The sequence below is a fragment of the Perca flavescens genome, chromosome 20 (assembly GCF_004354835.1).
Source record: "Perca flavescens isolate YP-PL-M2 chromosome 20, PFLA_1.0, whole genome shotgun sequence".
NCBI classification, from domain to species: Eukaryota; Metazoa; Chordata; class Actinopteri; order Perciformes; family Percidae; genus Perca; species Perca flavescens.
Window position 1 is genome coordinate 30,110,043 of NC_041350.1, and position 26,239 is coordinate 30,136,281.

Below are 26,239 nucleotides of genomic sequence, written 5' to 3' on the forward strand. Positions count from 1 at the left end.
TGAATGGAATCCTTTATTGCCGTTAGCATGTCGCAAGTAAAAGTGACCCAACAACAACAAAAACTAAGGGCCCTATCTTGCACTCTTGTGTCATTCCTATTTTACACCCGACGCAGCGGACTTTTCCCTCCACAGACGCATGTCGGTAAATTAGGGAATGTATTTGCGCTGCCGGTGGCGGTTCAGCGAAAAGAGGAGGCGTGTGCAGGCGCAAACGTTCCCCAGTGCTATTTTGCAGTTTAAGAAAACAATTCCGCCACTGACCAGGAAAAACCTGGTCTACAGTCAGTGGCGCTAGTCTAAAGTCAGGAGCGCGTTATTCAGATGCTATATTAGGGGCGCATGCTTGGCCATAATGTAGCATGAAAAAGAAAACTGTTACTGAAAATGCGCTTTAGGTGTTTGGATAGATCAGGAGACACTTTACAGTACATTCCTCAAAAAGTATTAAGCATTCTTTGTGGCTTGTTGTGTTTTGCACAACATTTCCATGAATCATGGATGTGTTGATGACATAAATGAGGAAATATGAGGAGACGTGATGTTGAACTACGGTGGGATTGGACGTCTCGATGCGCTCCTGGTGGAGCGGGTATACGGAGATGGAGTGTGGGGAGGAGCACAACAGGTGCAGTTGGTGCGTTTGGAGGCCCACGCTCCATGGTTGCAGCAATCCTCTCCAGACTTGAGGAGATGCACCCGACGCAAATCTAAAATGGGTTGGCCTGAAGTAGCTAGGTGTGGTTTGGGCGTAACGTGCAATACACCAATCAGAGCGTCATCTCACATTCCCTTTAAGAGCAGGCGCGCTTGTTCCATGGCGGATTGCTATTATAACGGCGGATTTTCCTGGAGCACGCCAGCGGGAGCTGTCCAATTCTTATTAAAAGTATCACGCAAAATCATATTTTGATGTATAGTAAGGACCTCTGCACTATTTGACGTATTGAATTAAAACGCATGCATGGAACGAGTAAATGGTGAAAGTGTCACCCTACGTGATCAGTATGGATTTGAAAAATGTTGCAATGGACCAAAGAAAGACATAATTCCCCAACATATTGTGAATAAGCAACCTGTCTCATTTCAGGTTAGTATGCATATTTTACAAACAATTAACACAGCCATGTAACTGTAGTGTCTGCCTCAGATCAATCAGTGTAATTTTAAAAACACAGAGCAATGACAACTATAATTTCATTAACCTTCAAAATAAGTCAGATCTCAAATATTATGAGTGACGGACTAGACTGATCTCAATCTGTATTCCCTGGGCAGAGCTCATCATCAAGGAAAATCTCCTGGCATAGCAACTTTTAATCTTCTGTATATACTGTTGAAATCAGGCCAAACAAAATGCAGCACACATGCAGGTGCAAGAGGTATGTATGAGAGGTATGTAACTGCTTTTGTTGACAAAGCTTTGTCTAAAAGTGTTAACAAAGCAAGTAAAGAGTGAAGACCATAACCACAGTTACCAAAGATACACAGAGGAAAGGAAAAACAGACCTTGGGTTAGTCACATCATTCAAAGACACAGAAAGAAATGTTCTTGCACAATGACCTTTTCAACAAACCAACAGAAAACACTTTCTAAAATACAGTTTGAGGGAGTTTATCATCTTTTATGGAGAAACGACACACTGCTCTGTCAGCTTACATTAAGCGCTGGTTGAAGGGTGCTGGGTGTTGGACTGTGTTTTGTCTTATTCTGTCTTGCCCTGTGGTATGAATAAGTGAACTGAGGAAAATGAGTGACATTTGCAAATTCACCCGCCAAAACAAATCACACTGTGAAAAAATTAAGGCGCCTTTGATTTGACCAGAACGTCTTTCCCTGCTGATCACAAACCTGACTGACAGTTAGGAGAACAGACAGGTGAGTGAAGCTAAAATAAAAGTGTGAAATGGCACTAGGCCTCACCAATGTGTCAGAGCAAATGTCAGACCAGGTCAGGTAGTAGCTGTTTGTTTTGGTAACAACTTCGTAATGCCTTACACTCCGTAGCATTGAACAAAGATGTATATTACTAGTACAGTTCTCTTTCCTAGAGGTTGACAGATATGAGACCATTAAAGGCCAAAGCCATTTATATTCTCATCAGGCTAAAGGGGCAACATTCAGACACCACAAAGTGTTTTACAAGTGAATAAAAACAGAAGCCAGCAGGCAAGTGTTATTTAAATAAACTCCTGGTGTACTGTAATGGGAAAATTACATTTAAGCACAATTCCTTATATTTTTATGTTTAATTCGTACTTTACTTCTCTCACAAATGCTGAAAGAGTTTATCTCATTTCCCACATGCAGATTTTGATTCTAACTTTGTGAGACGTCCATTCTGGAACATTTTGTGAACACTGTTAGCCTGAACCGATAAAGGTACAAGGTCACCCCAAAACTATCTCATGTTTTCCCATGCCAGTTAAGATGTAACTGGGGGGTGAAAGTCATACAGGGAGGAGGAGGTGAGATGACTCCAAGATGTCTCTTGCATTTCTCTGATTGTCTTCATGAGTATCAGATTGCCTGTTAAAAATGTAGCGTCATACTAAGCCAAGTGCGTGTGTGCTGTCACTCTGAAGATGCATATAAGCCTGGTGTTTCTGTTCACTCATTTGAGAAACTGACTCCACACTGGGCTGAGGCCTTTTGTGAAATCATGTTGATCCTATATTTGCAAATATATATTATTTAATAAAATACAAAAACCCAATTTGGTTTTAGTCTCAGTCTGTCTTATTTGTTTCAATTTACTAAACTCTGAAAACTCTTCCCCCTGCTGCAAAGGAAACTTCCACTACAAACATGGCGACAAGAATGGGGATCATGTGCAGGGGTCAGATAAAAGAGACTCCGTGGTTGACTGAGGACTCGTGATCCGAGATCAAACGATCTTCGCCTCTACCTCGCCCAAAAAGCATTCAGAGAGAGAGGATCAGAAACCACGGAGGCCTCTACTGACCCAACACTGATCTATTAAGATGGAAGCAATTCCACGCAGCAGGGTAAGATCACACTCTAATTTAAATTGAATTAAGAGTAATTTGAATTGGCTGTAGTAAACTGCCAGAAACAAATACTGACGTTGGATACTAAAATAGGATAACCACTTTGGGGTTGTTTGTATTAATTTTGGGTAGGCCTAGTCTTTTATGTTTGTGTAAATAGATAGGCCTAATTGTGATCATTCTAGCAGTATTTTTGCACCATAAAACTGATCCACGCACGGGTGTGACTTTGCTTTGTAGATTTTCGGGGGACAAATCTAATTAGGTTTTGAAGTAAATCTAATAAGCAGTTTTTCAGAAACTGTTAGGTTTTTTTGTGCTTGGGTTTTTCCGAAATAAGATAGAAACCCGGCTTTACAGTGAAAATTGTAAGTAGGATAGAAGTACTTCTTCCCAGTAAAATGGGTAACGGACCGGGCAGATCCGGCTCACACGTCCCTACGGGAACCGTGGTGGATGACATGGTGCGAAAATTCGGCTCAAAAAGCCTGGGGTGTCTGCCGTATTTGTCCAAAACTTACGGTTTTTCCTGAAAATGGGTCTTTTAGCACGTACAAACTCAAACTGTTAAGACAGGAATTAGAGGAAGTAGAAAGAAAATTAATGGGAAAATCAATAATTAAGACACAGGATTTAAAGCTACTGAGTAGCCTACAGGAAAAACAAAGAATGTTTTAAGAAAACAGTGATCTAGGGAAAGAATGCAAACACACATGCACCAATAACCTCATCAGTTCTAACCAAAGCCCATGTTCTGAAGCTTTCTCTAAAAATCAGGAAGACAAGTTGGAAAAATGGAGGGACGAAGAGGACACAGACTCAACTATCGGACAGGACCGACAACATCAGTCACACCTGCATCGGGTGGAAAGACCAACGAGTACGTGAGAAAACCATGTTTGAAGCGTTTTTCTGCATGTTACAACAGGCTGGTGGGCAACATATGGAGCGCGGACCCGAAAAAGGCCGCTCCCACAAAGGACGTGGTCGAGCCAGAAGGTGTCGAGGCGGGTACCGTGGGCAAAATAATGAGCCCTACAACCGAGACCAGTGTTTGTACTGCAAGGACTTTGGACATTGGGTATGTAATTGCCCGAAGAAAAAGCAAAAAACACCAGACAAAGAACAACACTTGTCCCTCTGTTTGACTGAGTCCAAAAGCTGATAAAGTACTGCTAAAAAACACACACACACTCGCTTCATGCAATGAAGAAATGCTTGGCACTGATGCACTGTTTTTTGTTTCAATTGATAGGTTAGAAAGTTCTGAAAAAAGAATCTAATCAGTTAAACAATTATAGTATGTTATCTTCTGAAACCTAGAAGAAAATGCCTACTACTGAGGGTAAAGTTAAAAGGGTTCCACTCACATAACCTGATTATTAGAGCTAAAGATTTGACACTGAAGTGCAGTGGTCATTCTATTTGGTCAATTGGGAATACAGGTTAAACAGTAAAAGAACATTTTCTGTTCCTTTCATATATACATGGGAAACTTTTTTTTGGTGTCTGATTTATGTCAACTTATTTTGCTCAGGTAGTGATTTAATGTGCACTTTTAACATTGGCTTAACCTCAACACCTGATGGATTGAGAATTTCTCGTAATGATGCATCTAACAAAACCACATTTGTTAATCACAGTGTGGCTAAAATGACCTCACTGAGGCGGCGTCTGTAATCAGCCCTGCCTCTGACTGCATGAAACCTGACAACCTGCATTACACAGCTCATGTTACTACAGGGCCTGATGAAGAATGCTCAAAACGGTTCTTTAGAGACATAATGACAGTTTGACAACCTCACATCTGATTTGGACTGATACGGACTGTGTTGTAGCTGTATGCTTGACTGACAACCAATATAGTTTTTTTAGTGCCCAGCTTGTGTTTTTTCTACATCTCTCAAGGCTGCATCTGCTTTTTCCTTCCTCAAGAGAGTTTTTTGGTACAGTGCTGTTTTCATGTAAAATGAACAGAATAGCAGCTTTTTCAGTTTAGTGTTAATGATTAGGATTTTTTTTTACTTGACCCTGTCACGTAAAAATGCCTGTACACGTTCCAGAGGTCACTGTAAGACTTTTTGCTGCCGAAGCTAATGAAGCGTTTGTGAATATGAAACTGGCTTCCCTGATGCTGGGACTGCCAGCAAGAGCTGCGTGGCTCTGTGTTGCTGCAACACCACGGCGACAAAACTCCGTCCGGTTGCAAATTTCTCTGCTAAACTTGATTCTGCCACCCAAAGCATTAAATACGCCCTGTTCCACATTCTGCGTCACACATTTTGGGGGAACAGAATGAAAAACTCTGTTTATCTATTTATCTGTGGCCAGGTACCTTAGATATTACTACTCTGTTAGATTGCAAAATGTCACTCTAACAGATGCACTGTTCTTAACCCTGATTTTCTTCTACACACACCAGCTGACCGAGAGAAACAATGGTGTTGCAGAGCTAAAGGTGGTCTGAATACCATGACCTGACCTCTCTGACACACCTCTCACTAACCCTGATTTCATTTTTTAGGTTAACAGTTCTTCTTCCAGAGACTCTAGCAGTGGCCTAACCGTGTGGGCATCTCTGTTGTAGGTGTTTCTGATGCTATCCGATTTGGATCTCTGCCATCTCATCTCTCAGTACAAGCAGTAGAGCTCATTCTTCCTAACAGAAAGCTATCCAGCTTTTTCTTTACTAAATTTTGCAAAGTTGACACATGGGTTAAAACCAGGTGTAAAAAGTATGATTAGGATGATGGAAATACAATTGAGGGAAAAAATTGTTTCACAATGGTGAAGCAACATTGGTTCACAAATGATTTCTTTTTGGATCAAGACTACTGTCAGCTAGTGTAGGAGCCAAAGCCCTACTTACTGAAATAATTCCAAAATGGAGAATTCCTACCAAAATCTCAAGTATAGTGGTTTGCATTCAAAATGCAACATGCCTACATTTGACAAAAGCTCTGCTTATTGTACTGAGGTATAGAATGTGCACGCGCAAGCGACTTGACCTGTCACCCTTTTTGAGATTTTGTTTACAGCACCTCCACACATTGGACTTGGGTAAAGATGCACCCACCAGACACACCAACTGGTAACGTATTATGTCTCAGTGCAAAAGGCACAAATTCCTGATGACATGCTATCAACCACAATGAGAGCAGCAGAGACACTCAGTGAGGTGATTGGTTAACCCTCACTGTAGACTAAGCTTACAGAGCAGCAAGGCCATAGACACACACACACCCAGAGATAAGAGAAAAACAGGAGATGTGCATGTAGAGTTCAGCAATTATTTTGATATAGTTTGTCATGAATTATAAGAATGTGATATGTTTCCCATATCAGGTAACAAATTGGATAAATAGAGGTCAATTGGAAGTACTTAGGTTTGTTCTATAGGCCTAAAAACTTTAATTTGTAATGATTTTTAGAACTACCAGACAACGGTTAGCATAACTTTGGGTTGCAAACTAAAGATAAAAAGAAAATAAACAACATATTTTTGTTTAATTCGTCTTAGTTTATTGGTTATATTGAAACCAATACAGGTTGATATGAGATTTCAGCCTAAAAACAGTTAATGTAATATTGTACTCTAGTGAGTTTTTTTTTCAGTAAAACTGCACTAAAGACTTTGTTTGTATTTTGATTTGCTATATCACAAATATGTTAAAACTAAATTAATTGATGTTGACGTTGAAAACACTTTGGTGAATAGTTTTCTTTTAAAAGAAATGATTTATTGAATTTTGTGTTGCTTTTATTCAGGTTTTGCTGTGTAACACAAGACAGTGTTAATGGCTAAACCACTGAACAGATTTATATGTGCTGCGTTTTTTTGAGTCATGAGCTTGTCATGCCTCAAATAGAAGGGATATAGTAGCAATAATAAATTGGGTGTTTAATGAATGGGGTGTTCACATAATTTTTTAAATTTAAAAACTATTCTAAAGAAAATTTAGTTTTGTTTTGATTGACTTTCACTATTTACTGAAACACAACCCTTAAAGTAATCTAAAAGAGAACAATTACAAAAGCAGTGTTTCCTTTTTAGCACAATTTGTATGGATTTTATAGAGTTAAACCAGCATGAGGGAAAGAAATGCAGTTTTATAATTATTGATATTCATTAAAATAAGTAGACAATTTTCCAAGTAATAATATTGATAAAAGAACAAATAATGCTTTTTGGAGTTCTGTTTTGTGCCACACGGCGCCTCATTTGTGTCAGTCGCGTCCATCTCGCTCCCCCTCCAGCTGCAGGACCAGTAAAAACTGTCTGGAGGTACGGACCAGCAGACGGACTGAGAGAAGGAGGGGGGGAGAGACCGTTCTGCTCTGACACATCTGACGCATTGTGAAGTTAAGTAGCACACAGACTCACATTCTGAAAATACAAACATTATTAGGAGAAGATAATTAGAAGTACTTATTTTTAGATAAGTTTTTTCTTTTAAGATAAGTATTCAGTTGATGTATCAGGAAATGTTTAAAGTACGTTTCATTGTTCAAATCTGAATTGGATTGATGAAAATTTGATAGAAATAATGTTGGCTTTAGGTAAAGTCTGACATAAAACATCTGTAAACTATTTTTGTGTAAGTGCTGAGATGGGGTTTGAAACCATGATGATTAAATGTATCAACAACTTAGAGATATGATTAAGACTAAATATCTATCTCCGTGAACCATCACCTTATCGTGGTGGAGAGGTTTGTGTGTCTCTGTGAACCTGAGGGCTGTGTTGTCTGGAGCTTTGTGCTCCTGGTAGGGTCTCCCAAGGCAAAGTGGTCTCAGGTGAGGGGCCAGACAAAGAATGGTTCAAAAACCCCAATGAAAAAGCTAAGCAGAGATGGAGTGACCCTGCCCGGAGGAAGCCCGGGGCCCCCGTCTGGAGCCAGGCCCAGACGGTGGGCTCGTCGGCGAGCGCCTGGTGGCCGGGTTTGCCACGGAGCCCGGCCGGGCACAGCCCGAACAAGCTACGTGGCAACTCCCTCTCCATCCCATGGGCCCACCACCTGTGGGAGGAACCGTTGGGGTCGGGTGCGATGCCACATGGGTGGCAGTGAAGGTCAGGGGCCTCGACGGACCAGACCCGGGCAGCAGACGCTGGCTCTGGGGACGTGGAACGTCACCTCTCTGTGGGGAAGGAGCCGGAACTGGTGCGGGAGATGGAGCGCTACCGGTTAGATCTGGTGGGGCTTACCTCTACGCACAGTCTTGGTTCTGGAACCATACTCCTGGATAGGGGTTGGACTCTTTTCTTCTCCGGAGTTGCCCAGGGTGTGAGGCGCCGGGCGGGTGTGGGGATACTCACAAGCCCCCGGCTGACTACCGCTGTGTTGGAGTTTACCCCGGTGGACGAGAGGGTCGCCTCCCTACGCCTGCGGGTTGTGGGGGGGAAAACTCTGACTGTTGTTTGTGCATATGCACCAAACAGGAGTTCGGAGTATTCGGCCTTCTTGAGACCTTGACTGGAGTCCTGCATGGGGCTCCAGTGGGGGACTCCATTGTTCTGCTGGGGGACTTCAACGCACACGTGGGCAATGATGGAGACACCTGGAGAGGCGTGATTGGGAGGAACGGCCTCCCTGATCTAAACCAGAGTGGTTGTTTGTTGTTGGACTTCTGTGCTATTCATGGATTGTCTATAACTTGAACACCATGTTCGAACATAGGGATGCTCATAAGTGTACCTGGTACCAGAGCACCCTAGGCCGAAGGTCAATGATCGATTTTATAATCGTTTCATCTGATCTGAGGCCGTATGTTTTGGACACTCGGGTGAAGAGAGGGGCAGAGCTGTCAACCGATCACCATCTGGTGGTGAGTTGGGTCAGAGGGTGGGGAAAACTCTGGACAGACCTGGTAAGCCCAAACGTGTAGTGGGGTAAATTGGGAACGTCTGGAGGAGGCCCCTGTCCAACAGACTTTCAACTCACACCTCCGGGCGGAGCTTTTCGTGCATCCCTGTGGAGGCTGGGGGCATTGAACCCGAGTGGACAATGTTCAAAGTTTCCATTGCTGAAGCTGCGGCGAGGAGCTGTGGTCTTAGGGTCTTAGGTGCCTCAAGGGGCGGTAACCCACGAACACCGTGGTGGACACCGGTGGTCAGGGAAGCCGTCCGACTGAAGAAGGAGTCTTTCCGGGATATGTTATCCCGGAGGACTCGGAGGGCAGTTGCAGGGTACCGAAGGGCCCGAAGGGCTGCAGCCTCTGCCGTGAAAGAGGCAAAGCAGCGGGTGTGGGAGAAGTTTGGAGAAGACATGGAGAAGGACTTTCGGTCGGCACCAAAGTGCTTCTGGAAAACTGTTCGCCACCTCAGGAGGGGGAAGGGGAACCATCCAAGCTGTGTACAGTAAGGATGGGACACTGTTGACCTCAACTGAGGAGGTAATAGGGCGGTGGAAGGAGCACTTTGAGGAACTCCTGAATCCGACTAATACGCCTTCTATGTTAGAGGCAGAGCTGGAGGATAATGGGGGATTGTCGTCGATTTCCCAGGCGGAAGTCACTGATGTAGTCAAACAACTACACAGTGGCAAAGCCCCGGGGATTGAGGAGATCCGTCCAGAAATGCTCAAGGCTCTGGGTGTGGAGGGGCTATCCTGGTTGACACGCCTTTTCAACATTGCGTGGAAGTCTGGGACGGTGCCAAAGGAGTGGCAGACTGGGGTGGTGGTTCCCCTTTTTAAAAGGGGGACCAGAGGGTGTGTGCCAATTATAGGGGTATCACACTTCTCAGCCTCCCTGGTAAAGTCTACTCCAAGGTGCTGGAAAGGAGGGTTCGGCCAATAGTCGAACCTCGGGTTGAGGAGGAACAATGCGGATTCCGTCCTGGTCGTGGAACAACGGACCAGCTCTTCACTCTCGCAAGGATCCTGTAGGGAGCCTGGGAGTATGCCCAACCGGGTCTACATGTGTTTTGTGGATTTGGAGAAGGCGTATGACCGGGTCCCCGGGAGATACTGTGGGAGGTGCTGCGGGAGTATGGGGTGAGGGGGTCTCTTCTCAGGGCCATCCAATCTCTGTACAACCAAAGAGAGAGCTGTGTCCGGGTTCTCGGTAGTAAGTCGGACTCGTTTCAGGTGAGGGTTGGCCTCCGCCAGGGCTGCGCTTTGTCACCAATCCTGTTTGTAGTATTTATGGACAGGATATCGAGGCGTAGTCGGGGTGGGGAGGGGTTGCAGTTTGGTGGGCTGGGGATCTCATCGCTGCTCTTTGCAGATGATGTGGTCCTGATGGCATCATCGGCCTGCGACCTTCAGCACTCACTGGATCGGTTCGCAACCGAGTGTGAAGCGGTTGGGATGAGGATCAGCACCTCTAAATCTGAGGCCATGGTTCTCAGCAGGAAACCGATGGAATGCCTTCTCCAGGTAGGGAATGAGTCCTTACCCCAAGTGAAGGAGTTCAAGTACCTTGGGGTTGTGTTCGCGAGTGAGGGACAATGGAGCGGGAGATTGGTTGGAGAATCGGGCGCAGCGGGTGCGGTATTGCATTCAATCTATCGCACCGTTGACGAAAAAGAGAGCTTAGCCAGAAGGCAAAGCTCTCGATCTACCGGTCAGTTTTCGTTCCTACCCTCACCTATAGTCATGAAGGCTGGGTCATGACCGAAAGAACGAGATCCAGGGTACAAGCGGCTGAAATGGGTTTCCTCAGGAGGGTGGCTGGCGTCTCCCTTAGAGATAGGGTGAGAAGCTCAGTCATCCGTGAGGAGCTCGGAGAGCCGCTGCTCCTTTGCGTCGAAAGGAGCCAGTTGAGGTGGTTCGGGCATCTGGTAAGGATGCCCCTGGGCGCCTCCTAGGGAGGTGTTCCAGGCACGTCCAGCTGGGAGGAGGCCTCGGGGAAGACCCAGGACTAGGTGGAGGGATTATATCTCCAACCTGGCCTGGGAACGCCTCGGGATCCCCCAGTCGGAGCTGGTTAATGTTGCTCGGGAAAGGGAAGTTTGGGGTCCCCTGCTGGAGCTGCTCCCCCCGCGACCCGACACCGGATAAGCGGACGAAGATGGATGGATGGATGGACAATGGTATACACATATTCATTTAATATTTACTCTCATATTTATATGTTTACACGAAAAGTAAAATATAATATAAGTTAAAGATAACTCTTATAAACAGTAAAAGATAATACTTTTATACCATAAAGATAATAATATATAATATACTAGTATACTTTATAAATAGAAGGGATAACAATTCAGTCAGGAAAAGCTTAGAGGAAACAACAGCTTTAGAGAGAAGTGCACTGGATGCCAGTCTATGAGAGACTGGCTCAGGTTACAGCAGGCGTGTCCAGCGAGGAGGAGTCTGCCACAAGGCCTTGTGTCTCTGAGCTTTCAGCACACCAACATAAAAAACTTGAATTGACTCAAATGCCTAAAAGTTTAGAAAAAACAAGAAGTTGCCTTTCAGGCCAGTTCCTGCTGGTACCAGAGAGCTAAAAGTACTTTTGAATTAGGATAATAGGTTTCCTATTGATGGATTGTATAGGAGTTAAATTTAACTTTTTACTTTCAATCGGAAGTCAATTATATTTGACCTACTTCTTGCTTTTATCTGAGGGAATTTCCCCACTGGAGGCTAAATAAAATCTTTCTTATGTCATATAGGTGATAAACAAACAGTTGGTTTTTGATTTCAAAGACAAATTATGTCATTTTTAGGAATAACTAATTTGGATTTCAAAGAAGTTAGTATCAGAATTTTGTCAAATGCTTACAGATGCTATTTGTAATCTGACATATTTGGGTTAAAAAGAATTAGGATTTTTGTACACAAAACATATGTTTATGAAATATAATGTTTTTTGTACAAGTCAAACTGAAATGATTAGTTGCTAAATCAATTAATTGATTGACAGAAAAACTGCTTTGATCGTTTCCAGTTTCAAAAAATTTGAGGACTTTTCGATATTGCTGGGTTTTTTTGTAACTTAAGTACATATTTTTAATGGAATATTGGTGGTAACAGAAAATGTTTACTATAACTATCTGTATGAACCTTGTTTAATTGACTAACCCCAATGTATCAATATTTTTGAATCAATGATGACATAGATCAAACTTTGAAAAGCAGTGTGTTTAAATGCTCCTTCTTACAGAGGCTCAAAACAGCCAAGAAGGGGACCACACACACACACACACACACACACACACACACACACACACACACACACACACGAAACAATGGTAAAGATTGTTTCTAACGATTTGTCAAGTGCTAGCAACCTCTGACAATTGAAGAACATGGAAGAAGCTATTTGCAAAAAATATATGTAATCATTAAAATAATTTGTGTATTGTGATTAGGTTGTAATCAAAAGGGTGGAATGTAATGGGAAAATTACATTTAAGCACAATTCCTTATATTTTTATGTTTAATTCGTACTTTACTTCTCTCACAAATGCTGAAAGAGTTTATCTCATTTCCCACATGCAGATTTTGATTCTAACTTTGTGAGACGTCCAGTCTGGAACATTTTGTGAGCACTGTTAGCCTGAACCGATAAAGGTACAAGGTCACCCCAAAACTATCTCATGTTTTCCCATGCCAGTTAAGATGTAACTGGGGGGTGAAAGTCATACAGGGAGGAGGAGGTGAGATGACTCCAAGATGTCTCTTGCATTTCTCTGATTGTCTTCATGTGTATCAGATTGCCTGTCAAAATTGTAGCGTAATACTAAGCCAAGTGCGTATGTGCTGTCACTCTGAAGATGCATATAAGCCTGGTGTTTCTGTTCACTCATTTGAGAAACTGACTCCACACTGGGCTGCGGCCTTTTGTGAAATCATGTTGATCCTATATTTGCAAATATATATTGTTTAATAAAATACAAAAACCCAATTTGGTTTTAGTCTCAGTCTGTCTTATTTGTTTCAATTTACTAAACTCTGAAAACTCTTCCCCTTGCTGCAAAGGAAACTTCCAGTGCAGTTCTTACAAACTTTCCAGTACATAACCTATTTGTACTAGTGTAGAAGTTTTATATCATTTCAGGCATTATTAGTGGGGTAATGTACAAGATACACTCTTGGATCCATTAGCGCCTGTGTGACACCCACAAAATAAGTTTTGTGGAGATTATTACTTTTTGTTTAATTTCCTTCTATTGGAATAGTATTTTATTTGATTCTGATTTGTATAATTGATTACTAATGAGAAATTACGGAAGAAGCACCCAATTTCATGTACTTCCTAAAATGGACACAGGGTGGTAGTAAGCACGAGCAGCGTCACACTGGGACATATAGCGATACGCAGAGCAAGATAAGCTCATAATCCGAGTGAATGGAGAATGAGCAACTGTTGTCCTGCGTCACTAATTTCTCTGTAATATTTCCAATACTTCCAGAGCACTCCTATCAGAGGGTTATCTATATATCTGCCAGCGGAGACCTAGTCGGGACCCGCTACAGATTCTTGGATTCTTCGGCGCCACTTATTGGATCTGGAGCAGAGTGATGACAACGCTGACCAGCAACTAGCCCTGTCCAGCCGTGGGGGACTGCGATTGTGGACGAGTGGAGGCCTGCGATCCAGAGCCGACTGCACCATCACCGAACTGTGTTGCCAGCCGTGAGGGAGACGAGGAGCCATCATGTTGAGTGGTGGGAGGAAGAGCCTAGTGTGGGACATTAGGAAGAGCCTACTCAGGAAGAGCTTCTTCGGGTCGCTAGGGCGGCGAATCCAGTGTCGGACGTGGACCAGTCAGAGTTTGTGGAGGGAGATCAGGAGGAATGCTATGATCACATCAATTTGTTCATGTACAGTAAGCAGTTACTTGAAACAGATGACGAGGGAATGGTTCAGTTGCTCATGCTAAAAGATGCTATTGATGATATAGTAAAATGTCGTGATGTTATGTCATTTCTAAATGTAAAGGGTGATTCTGAGTCACATACTGGGCAGAGAGGTGGTAAGCTTAATGATCTTGTTGATTTTTCTGAGGGTTCTGTTACTATCCAAACACCCCCTGAAAACGCCACAGACACTCACTCACAGAGTCGACACACACCTACTTTAGTCAGTACCACATCGTCAATTGGTATTGCCGAACCAGATTCAGGGTCTGTTAAGGTTACAATGTCAAATGTACCTGACACATCGAATGCTGATTTGCTTAAAGCGCTCGCTAGCTACGAGGAACTTAGCAAGAAACTCATACAGTGTATACCAGCACATGCGTTACTGTCACAGACACATATGCCCTCATCCTCAGGTCTGTTGAGGCAGCCAGACGGAAACCCACCGGGTGACCCTGCCTCTCAGGCGGCTCGCGAAGGGATGGTGTCCTTAAGGGAACTCAGTTACCTCTCACGGAGAGAATTCAAAGTGCAAGGCGGGCAGATCGGTGATCAATCTTCAGATATCAGCTACAATAATGTCTGTAGCCAAATTGATGATGGGATCAAAGAAGGGTTCACCGACTCAGAGATTGTTCGTGGTGTGCTCAAAATCATAAGACCAGGCATATTCAAAGAGATGTTGATAAACAAAGACGACATGGCAGTGGCTGAGCTCAAGGGATTTCTCCAAACCCACCTAAGAGAAAAAAAACAGCACAGAGCTATTCCAAGAGCTGATGTATACAAAACAGGATGAGAACGAGACATCACAACAATTTCTCTATCGTTTAATAGGCTTAAAACAACGCATCCTATTGAAATCAAGACTGTCTGACACTAACATTAAATACTCTACAGCTACAGAAGTTTTTCTACATACAGTGTACCAAGGCTTCGGACACAAACACACTGACATACGCAGAGAGCTCAAACCGTTGTTGACAAACAGTGGGGTCACTGATGAGATGATTTTGTGTCATGTGATGAAAATAACTAGTGAAGAAAACGAAAGAATGAAAAGACTTGGCTCCTCCCGCCGACAGACTGTAACGAATGTGCACAGTGCGCAGCTCGAGCCGGATGTGGTAAAGACACCTAGCACAAAGTCAGAGAGTGTAGAGTCCAAGTTAAAGCAAACAAAACCAGATCCTCTGAGAGACCTCACGACCAAAGTCGAGGAGCTGACCAGACTGGTTGAGACCATGCAAAAACAAAATCAACAACAGCTAACTCACAATGGGCGCGAGTACAGTCAAAATAGGACACAATCTAAACGTGGAAAACCCTATGGTTGTCCAAGCTGCGTAGAACAAGACAGACAAGACTGTAAACACTGCTTTGCATGTGGGGAGGAAGGACACCGTGCAGCAGGCTGTCTAAAGCGACCAAAGGGGCAGTATATGCACTTATGCGTCTACATATGATTAAAGTTTTCCCCGCGCCTAACCAATGAATTGCTTTCTCTCAATGAATATTCACTAATTAAAGGGGGAGACATGAATGCAGTACTACATTTAAATCAGGATAGATCAGGGGTCAATCATTCAAACGCTTAAAAACATATATCAGACATGTTTAAAGCAACTGCTAATTCCCTTCTCCAGAACACAGCTTTTGATTCAGAATTTAAAGCCCAACTGGCTGAGTTTATATCAATCAATACAGACTCAGTTTCTGGCAGGCAACTAAAGGATTTATTAGAGATTTCACATCTTCCTTCGCAGTCAACTTGAGAGGAAAAGAGAGGCAAGGATTGCGTAGTTGGAAGAACGCTGTAAATCTTTAGAGTAGTCTCTTAAGACTTGTTTTTCTAAATCTACACATAGCATACTCTTCTAGTCACAAGTCGAACAGAGCTGAATGATTTGCTAAGGAGGAGAACTGAGTTCATAATGCACAGAGTGAGGCAAAATTATTATTTTTATGGCTGTAAACCAAGCAAATTGCTTGCTCTTAAATTAAAACAAAGCGAATCCACAGCTACTATCGATAGCATCCGCATAGACCGAGGTATCTCAACAAACCCCAAGGATATCAGCGCCACTTTTCAATCCTTCTATTCAAAGTTGTATGAGTCCTCCTGCAACCTAGATCCGACACAGTGCCAGAAGTTACTACAAGAACTAAACCTGCCTCTTCTTGACCCAGAGGAGGCAGAAGAACTGGGTCAACCCATGACGTTAGAGGAACTTAAATCTGCATTGAAAACGCCAGGTTAGGAAGGAATTCCATCAGAACTTCTACAGTATTTTGATATATTAGGACCACCATTTTACAAGCTTTAACTTCAGCCATACAGAAGGGTAATTTCCACCAACAAACTAACACTGCGCTAATTTCCGTTATACCCAAAAAGGGCAAAGATCTTAAGCATGGCTCCAATTTCATAGCCTCGTGAGACCGTCCTGATCTCGCGAGCTCCAGTTTTTCACTCGCAGATCAGTCTGGCATCTTGAGGCAGAGAAAATTTGGAGCCGTTAGCCAAACGACCGGGCCAATCAGCGTTGGTTTTGAGGTGGGTTAGGTGGTGATAGACCGATGGTTTATCCAATCAGCTAACCAGTATTATCAGCCAGCGGTAGCCCTAATTCTGTTAGCCGCTTGCTAATGCTTTTTTTCTCTTGGATCCTTCTTTTGGAATATGGTCCGGGAACCTGAAATGGTGACTTTTATTCCTAAATTCTCGTTACACAAATGGCAAATATCCTTTACCGACATGTTGCTTGCATGCTGAGCTTACGAGCTATGCTTTGCCTGCAGCAGCAGGGGCGGGCTTGTGGTTGTATTTTCATACGCTTCGTGGATCTGATTGGTTGATTTGGCCTGTCTATCACCAACATAGGTGATAGACAGATGGTTCATCCAATCAAATAACCAGTATTCCGCCCCTTCCCAAAAGCTCTCCAACGGAAAGTTCCCAGATGGATATGCCGAGCAAATTCGAAGCAATCCATCTGGCGGAGTCAGGTTACCAATTTCAGGCCCATCAGCCTAATCAGGACTGATAGTAAGCTTTATTCCAAAGTCTTGGCTCTCCGCCTAGAGCGCTTTATCGAGAAGCTAGTCCACCCCGACCAATCAGGTTTTATATCAAAGCGTCATGCAGCAACAATGTACGCAGATTATTTCATGTATAGAAGAAGCCAAAATTCTCCCAACAAAGGCAGTAGTTTTATCAGTGGACGCGGAAAAGGCTTTTGACCGCCTAGAGTGGAATTACTTGTGGCAAGTAATGGAGAGGTTTGGTTTGGGGGTCAAATTCATTGACATGGTGCGTACTTTATGTGTGAACCCCACAGCCATAGTCTCAACCAATAGCTTGCATTCGCAGCCATTTCCCATTGAGCGGGGCTCGCGACAGGGATGCCCACTTTCCCCCATGCTGTTTGCAATCTCTCTCTTGAACCCAAGCCATAAGGCAAAATAAAATCTGTAATGTCCAGATTAAATCCAATAGCAGCTCAATATCATTAGTTGCAGATTATATTTTTGCTGTACATCTCTGATCTTGAGGACTCTTTCAAAAATTCTTAAAATCTTCAACGAATTTGGCTCAGTCTCCGGCTATAAAATTAACTGGAATAAATGTAATCTTCTTTTATTGAACAACAGGCATGTGACATCAGCCATTAGTGTTACAATACAAAGCAAAATTAACTTATTTGGGAATCACCATACACGCGTCGCTACAGCGAGTTGTCCAGGACAACTATGAAACTATATTAAGTAGTGTTGAAAGGCCAATTAGTCTGCGCTGCCTGCATCGCTACGGTCCAGAATTGCTGTTGTTAAAATGAACATAGTTCCTTGTGTGAATTTCTTAAGTACAATGATCCCCTTACCCCCACCAATAAAGTTCTGGAAAAAACGTGATACCTTAATTACGCAGTATATTTGGAATAATTAACAACCTAGGTTAAAATACTCTACCCTGCAACGTACCACAAACACGGGAGGCTTGGCCATCCCTAACCTTAAAGTGTATCACAGAGCCTTTCAGCTACGGGCCCTCAGAGTGTGGATGGACCCCTCATGTACAGTTCCATGGAGAGAAATAGGGCAAAACCTCACTGGAAGTCTAAGACTGCAAGACCTTGCCTTTGCAGGTGTGTGTCCAAAAAGGTGTATGCTGGCCCATGGCCCTATTATCACCAACTCACTGACCAACTTTAAACAGGTGGAGGAGCAACTACGTTAATAAGTGGCATTTGAATACCCCAATATGGCACAATGCACGGCACACTTACTGTCTGGTAACAAACCCTTTGCTTGTAAGCAGTGGTATTTATACTTTAGACCAGCTATTCAATGAGAAAGGTATGTTGAGTTTTGAAGACCTGAGAGCTAGTTTTTAGGTCTCCAGGACATCCTTCTACTTTTATCTGCACTTAAGATCAGCCCTAAAATGTTATGGAGTACAATGGGCAAACAGTCTTGAGGCACACCCAGTCATTAGATGGTTTGTTGATTTTCCTGTGAGAGGATTAGTGTCCAGGATTTATGCTAAACTGATGCAAATATCCACAGGAGAACTCCCAATAATAAAGAAATGGGAATGAGAGCTGTGCCCTGAGGGGAACACAATTAATTGGGAGACAGTTTGGGACAACATTTTCCACTGTTCCAACAACCCAAATCACCAGTAGATCCACTTCAACATATGCCATAGGACATATTGGACTCCTCAGAAGAGATACAGTACAGGCCAAAAGTTTGGACACACCTTCTCATTCAATGTGTTTCTTTATTTTCATGACTATTTACATTGTAGATTCTCACTGAAGGCATCAAAACTATGAATGAACACATATGGAATTATGTACTTAACAAAAAAGTGTGAAATAACTGAAAACGTCTTATATTTTAGATTCCTCAAAGTAACCACCCTTCGCTTTTTTTGATAACTCTGCAAACCCTTGGTGTTCTCTCAATGAGCTTCATGAGGTAGTCACCTGAAATGGTTTTCACTTCACAGGTGTGCTTTGTCAGGGTTAATTAATGTAATTTTTTTCCCTTATTAATAAAAAAAGCAAAGGGTGGCTACTTTGAAGAATCTAAAATATAAGACATGTTTTCAGTTATTTCACACTTTTTTGTTAAGTACATAATTCCATATGTGTTCATTCATAGTTTCGATGCCTTCAGTGAGAATCTACAATGTAAATAGTCATGAAAATGAAAAGGAAACGCATTGAATGAGAAGGTGTGTCCAAACTTTTGGCCTGTACTGTACGTCTCGAAAGCCATTCCCACTCCTTATTGTACATTCTGTCAACCTGAACAAACTGGAACTTTCCTACATATGGTCTGGGAATATGAACAGGTGCATTAGTTCTGGCATAAAACATCAATAATATCTGATGTGATAGGATATCTAATCCCTACTGTCCCGATGGTTTTGATGACTTAATGATGACTCTAAATTACACCTGCTTGAGAAACAGAGGAAGATTTGGCTAGCTGGCTCAACTGCAACCTAGAAAATGATAGCTCAACGCTGTATAAAACTCGCTTTGTATAAAACAGTGGTTAGCGTATTTCCTAGACATAGTTATGCTTGAGTTCTCTACAGCAAGAATTAACAAAGCCAAACCATCAACTATCAGCCTATGGGAAAGCGCAGCAGCACAAATATCAGACCTAATGACCTTAACGGCACAAGAACCAGAGGAGAGCGACTCCGCAAGGTGTGATTTTTGTTTTTGTTTTATTTTCTCGAGACTGCAGAGGGTGGGGGGTGGGAGAGGGTTTTTATTCTTGTTCAATTTGTGTTCATCTGTTCTATGCACCACTTGACATTACCTGGCATGTATTGTGGAATTTGTTTTGTCTGTATGATAAATGGTGCTAAAAATGTATCCCTAAAAAATAATAATGTGTTTTTTTTTAGCATTAAAGCATGTAAACATGTTCTAGTAGAAACCCAAAATACAACTTTGAACCAGAAAATAAGCATGATATGGGACCTTTAAGGTTTAAGACAATGCAGGTGCAATTTAAATTTCAGACTTGCTGACACATTTACATTGCTGTAAAGCGAGGCTGCTGCAGAACCTGGGGCTACATAGGCAAAAGCTCAGTCACTCTAGTCTTCAAATTTGACTTAAGAACTTTACAGTCAGTAACACAATATTGTGCCAAGGGTTCATAAGTATAAGTTTGATCTTTATTGTGGAGAACCTGATGAGTGATCAGCAATACCTTGAATTTGATTTGAAGTAGTTAAGGTTTTTGCTAACCTACGTACAAGAAACAAGACCCTACAAGCTCACCAAACAGGCTGTTGCAACACCTACAGCTAATTATTCTAGCTGATTTACCTATAACTGACTGACTGATGTCTACATAATTAGAAATAAAATAAGTCAAGTGCATTAAAACACAACCATGAAGTTGTAGAGTATTTCGAAACACTGTTTGTCTGAGGTTAGCCCTTTGCTGCAGGTCAACCTCTACACAAGTGTGCTGCAGCAAATAATACGTGCAAGAAGTGGACCACTGCCCTCTCACATTAATGTGTGCACATGGACACACAATGACATAAAGCTACACTGAGAAGTGTGTGTACGTGGGGGTTAAACCACTTTAGTACGGCATTTGAGCTATCCAAAGGCTTCGTGTCAGCTGCAGACGGAGTGACCAGGGGGAGGTGAGATGAAAGAGTGAGAGAAAGAGAGGGGGGGTAGGGAGAGAGAGGAAGATAGTCCAAGTAAAGGCCTTTTTATAGTTGTGCGTCGATTCCACGCAGAGCTCTCGCAGTAGCCTTAAAAAGTGGCCTGATGTTTATAGTCGAGCCGCATGTGTGTGTGTGTGGGGAGTGTGTGGTAGAGAGAAGTGAGAGAGTGCCCGCGATTACCATCGGAGCGCGGAGCGAGTAGCGACTCTAGAGTCATAGTGAGAGAAACAAAGTGTCTCCTCTGTGCTTTCTGACCACGGTGGGAAATATGTAGAAGGAAAAGTTAACCCTCTCCTTGATTTCATGTTGTTTATGGAGAAGGAGAACCAGGAAATGAGTCCGGAGAAATGCAACGCTACCAAGCCACGGCCGAGCTACGTGCGTCGCCGCGACGTGTAGTTACATTTTTCGAGAGGTGCAAGTCAGGCATAGGGAGAGGTGCACGTCAGGCGTAGGGTCCGGCGTAGACGCAGAGGGGTCTGCGTCTACGCCGGACCCTGCGCCGTCGATTTGACGCACAACTATAAAAAGGCCTTAAGACTCTTAGAGAGTGACTAATGACAAACTGCCATGGGCCTCAAACACAGATACCATATGTAGGAAAGGACTTCAGCTTCATTGTCCGTAGTAAAAACAAACTGTATAGGTTGTTATACACTCCTGGATGAGTCATGTCACAATTGGAAAGGAACAGGCAGTCAACTTGAGTTGTTGCCATCAGGTCAAAAGGTATGTGGCAAAGAGGTACCACCTTTTTGGACTACCTATAACCGAACATATTTTATACCTAGCAGTTTAGCTCTGTTAAACAAATCAATGTGATATGGGACTTCCAGTTATGGTGGTGTAGTGAGCAGACTTGGGTCCTCATGCTCTGTTGCTCATCCTAAAATAAATACTACTTAGATAATCCCAATTAGAGTAAAAGCATCACAACTTGAAACAATAGTTGTAATACAAGTGAATATACTGAAAAAAGTAACCAAGGACCAATATAAAACCACTTGAGGACTCACTACTGAAGAAAACGAGCCGGTGGGACCGGATTCCAACAAAGACAGAGGTGTAGGTCTACTCGTTGCAGAGTCAGGTACCATCAGCACTGAAATCTTGGGCAACCTCTCCACAATGGACATCGTGACAGCTATACTTCAAATAAGAATTTTATTCTTAGATGGATGGTGTACTGAGAGCAATTAAAAATGTTTAAACCAACATTAAAGAATGCAGCAGCCGCATTGCTGAGCCTGAATAAAGCATATCCACAACAGAAGACAAGATCTTCATATGAGTGTGTGAGAGATTGTATTTGATTAACATTCCATAAGCCTTTTTGTCAATTTATTTTCATTTTTTTGTAATGTTTTGTTGTATTTGTCTGATAAAAAAAAACTGGAAGAGAGGAGAAATGCAGCGGAATAGAGAGGAAGACAATAAAGTGTGCCACGGAAAGGCGAAGCTAAAGGGGAATAGATAAGAGTAATAGTAAGAAATAGACGGAGAGAGAGTTAACAAAAAGATTATGAGAAGGACAGGAGAGAATAAATACAGAAGGGCAGGAGACAGAAACATAGAGCGAGCCTGTGACAGAGTTTCCCAGAGCCAAAGTCACAAATCTCTCCAGTCAGCTCTAACTGTAGCAACAAGGCAAAGGGCAGTGAAACACATAGCACACTGCTGTGGAAAAAGCACAGGGAGGGGGGACATCATAAGGCTGCAATATCAGCATTAAATGTTTTTTAAATATATTTATGCATACTGTATATATCCAGTTGAGGTGCACACATTATCATTATTTACAGCACTAGCCTGTAAGGAGGTTGATGGGGAAGAAAGGAAGGGATGCATTCAATCCAAGTTCAAACCTCAGAGCTCCACAAGTATATAAATATATATTTTTTGGATGAATTTGAGTTCCAACTGGAGCAATAAAGAGTCAAATGGAAGTAGACTAGACAGAATTGACTGAAATGGTTTGAACAAAACTCAACAGAGTCAAAGTGAACCAACACAAGCCAGAACTGAGTTGAACTGATTTTAAAAACTCTGTTGACATCCACAATACAGTAGATGTAAACAAAAATGCGTGGAAATCACATTTCCTTGCAGCTCCAGGTTTAACAACAACTTTCTCTCCTGATGCTTCCCTCTCATCGTCAATCTCGTGACTCACTCTGCAACAACAACACTCCCTCCTTAGTTCTCTCTAAATGATCTCCAGCAGGTCTTTATTCTCTTTGTCTAAGCGTAGGCAAAAAAATCAATAGCGTCTGTGTTGCTGAACCTGTCACACAGTGTTCACAGACACACCCCCAAAGATATGATAATAGCAAAAAGGGAGAGGCAATTTCTGCTTTGAACACTGAACACACCACACAGAGGCAGATTTGGGTTAAATATCCTGTAGGTAGCCTTTGTGCCATTTCTCAGACCTAACTTTATAAAAAATAAGAATATGAATGGTAGAGTAGGATATTTTGGAATTATGCAAAAAATCAGCTTACTATTATTTCCGGGTCAAAAATCACTGCAGCTGAGTGGGGAGGGGCAGTTTTAACCTACCGAACATGCGCAGACCCTTAAGCCGATCTTACTCCGGTTAAGGTGTATGCGTGCAGGAATACCCGGTTACTAAAGGGAGTTCTCTAGGTCTGTTAACCGGGTTATGAGCACTCTGATTTTAACCGGGGTACGGTGTTTACATGGCATTTGCCACAACCCAAATATAGTCGGTTTTTTAAACTGCATGTAAACGCTGTGAAAAGGTCACAGCTACGTCTTTGTTACTTCAACTCACTTGCAGAAAGGCAGGTGTTAGCTACAGTCCCTACCCAGCCTTTCATAAATGTTCAGGATTCAAACGGCAATGCCGATAAAGTGGTTTTACATTTTTTCAAAACTTCACACAGACAGCGTGTGATATTAATGGAAAGGTGAAAGCGGTCGCAGTGCTGTTGTTTTACACTTCCTCTGAGACAAGCAGGCACAACAGTGGTTTCTGTGCCCTGATGACTGACTGACGGGCTGAGGTTGTAAGGAAAGGCAACTTTACATCTACAGCACCTTTCACCAACAAGGAAATTCGTTTGCACTAAAACATCTTTGTTGTTTACATTCCTTAGCATTTTAGTTAGTTCAATACTAGCCTGTACACAATGTCATGTGTTTATTTATTTATTATTTATAATATGTTAATGTTGTGGCAAAAAGGTTTCTCTTTTTTTGTTAATTTTTAAAGTTTGTTTTGGGTTAGGGTTAGGATTAGTATCTGACTTGTGCACCCCTATCCAAAAGCACAACCATTGTTACCAGAATTTTTTAATTTTGATAACTGTTTTGATTCACAATTAAGGTGGAAAATAAAAGTTTTGTGTTTAATGCATTTTTGTGGATGTTGAAATGGATTTTAAAAACATATGGTATCGAAAAAAGTATCATTAAGGAACCGGCATTGAAACGGAGGTATTGAAATTGACACCGGATAGAAAGATTTTGAACAATGTACATAGGTGAGTTGTGTCAATGTTGTTTATCTGCTTTAACAGCTGGGAAGTGTGGATTTATAAACAGGACTGTTTTAATGCACTCCCAGGCTAAAGCACAATCTTTGGATTTTCTCTGTTTGTTCACAGAGCTGAAGACTCATGAAGAGAGTGCCCACTGACTACATAACACTTAGCCTAAACAAAGACGCTCTAAGCCTTAAAAATTACACGACTAGGTACAGAGACGATTATGGTGCATATACAGCTTTAACAAGGAAGTTTATCCATTTAAATAGTCTCAGCTTACATTATGACAACAGTAAGGTAACTGATATGATCTGAGATAGAGGAGCCACAGTGTGGACTAGTTAGTTACAGCAGTAGACTAATGTCTAATGTACAATAGATAGACATTTAGATATTTATTGATCCTTTCGGAAATTCATCTTGCACCATACAGCTCATCAAATAGACAGACAACAGACCATAGACAACGGACAACAACAAGACCACTAAACCCTCCCTTCCCCCCACACAACCACAATACACAATCCCGAATATCTCCACATCATAAAAAAATTGCAAAGTGCAGTGTCGTTCAATAGTATTCAAAAAATCAATAGTAAGGTGCAACACCATCAGTGGCGTTTTAATATTATACCAACGTGCAGTATGATCACACAGAAAGGATCAAGTTATTTTCCCTAATTTATGTAGTAGTGTAATGCTGGTAGGAATGAATGATTTGCGAGCCGGGTTGGTTTGTAAGGACTGCACCCTATAACTTCTACCTGATGGCAGCACCTCATACGCCTGGAATAGGGGATGTAGCCCATCACCGCAAATTGCTTGTCCTTTCCTCACTACCCTGGATTTGCAGATCGTGGTCAGAGAAATTAACTGATGTCCACTCTTTGTCACTGACAAAGACAAATACCAGGCCATGGAGCAGAAAGTTAAAATACTCTCAACAAAAGAGCGATAGAAAAGGATCATCATGTCTTTTTCTACTCTGAACTGTCTCATCTTCCGCATAAAATACAGTCGCTGCAGACCCTTTTCATAGATTGCATCAGTGTTGGTGTTCCATGATAGTTTTGCATCTATTATTGTTCCTAAGTATTTATACTCCTCTACCACTTCAATCCCTTGCGCCTCTATAGTCATCTGCTGGTGGGTCGAGCCCCAACAACACACGTTCCTGTGTGTTGCTCCTGCATTCATTTGTGTACAGGGTAAATAAGACTGGGGAGATTGTACTTCCTTGTGGAGACCCCGTGTTTGTAATAATGGGAGAAGACACTGCTTCATTTACCCTGACACACTGCACTCAGTCAGTCAGAAAGGACTCAACCCATCTGGTGACGTCACTATGCACTCCCAACCGCAATAGCCTCTCCATCATAATGTGAGGCCTAATGGTGTTAAATGCAGATGAGAAGTCTATAAATAACACACGTACATATCGTTTGGGCGGATCAAGGTGACAATAAATATTATGGAGCATATACAATAGGGCGTCATCAGTGCTCCTTTCTGTCCTGTATGCAAATTGTAGAGGGTCAATAACCCCTTGCACATCACATGTCATTAACCCTCATTTTCGCCTCAATCTGTAGTTTATATTTATGCTTACACATATTGGTTAAATGTCTTATCTCCCTTTGTACAACCTTCATCTGGGCCATATTCCCTTGTTCAAAAGGAAAATACTTTAATGTGTTTATCTGGAATTACAAAGTCCGCACAAAACTGAATATAATCTGTCACCACAATTCCTCCAGATCCCTGCAAGTGTCAAAGAAGGTGTCCTATATTGTACAGTCAAAACAGCCTTTAAGGCTCTCAATCGCCTCGTCACTCCACTTCTTAATTGTCTTTATTTCGGGCTTGCTGGATTTAAGCTTCTGTTTGTAATACGGAACGAGATGAATCACGTTGTGATCGGAATCCCCCAGTGGCGGTTTTGCGTAGCCCTTATAAGCCTCTTTGATGTTCCCACAGCATAGGTCAAGTGTTCTATCTCCTCTTGTGGGACAGTTGACATATTGATAGTAGATAGGCAGTACGTTTTTATAGAACAACCATTGAAATCTCCAAGTATAAATTTGGGCGCATCAGGTGCAATATTTTCAAATTTTCAAATTATGCTTGCCGCGGTCTTGGTGTTATCACGGGGATGAACATATACAACAGTGACAAACACTTGT

The 26,239-nt window shown here is 42.4% G+C and overlaps 1 protein-coding gene across 1 annotated transcript in view; it reads right to left on the minus strand.

The window, feature by feature from the left end:
• The window catches only part of syne2b (spectrin repeat containing, nuclear envelope 2b), a 158,742-nt gene that overhangs the window by 131,470 nt on the left and 1,033 nt on the right, over window positions 1-26,239 (minus strand). The gene's annotated exons all lie outside the window — the stretch shown is intronic.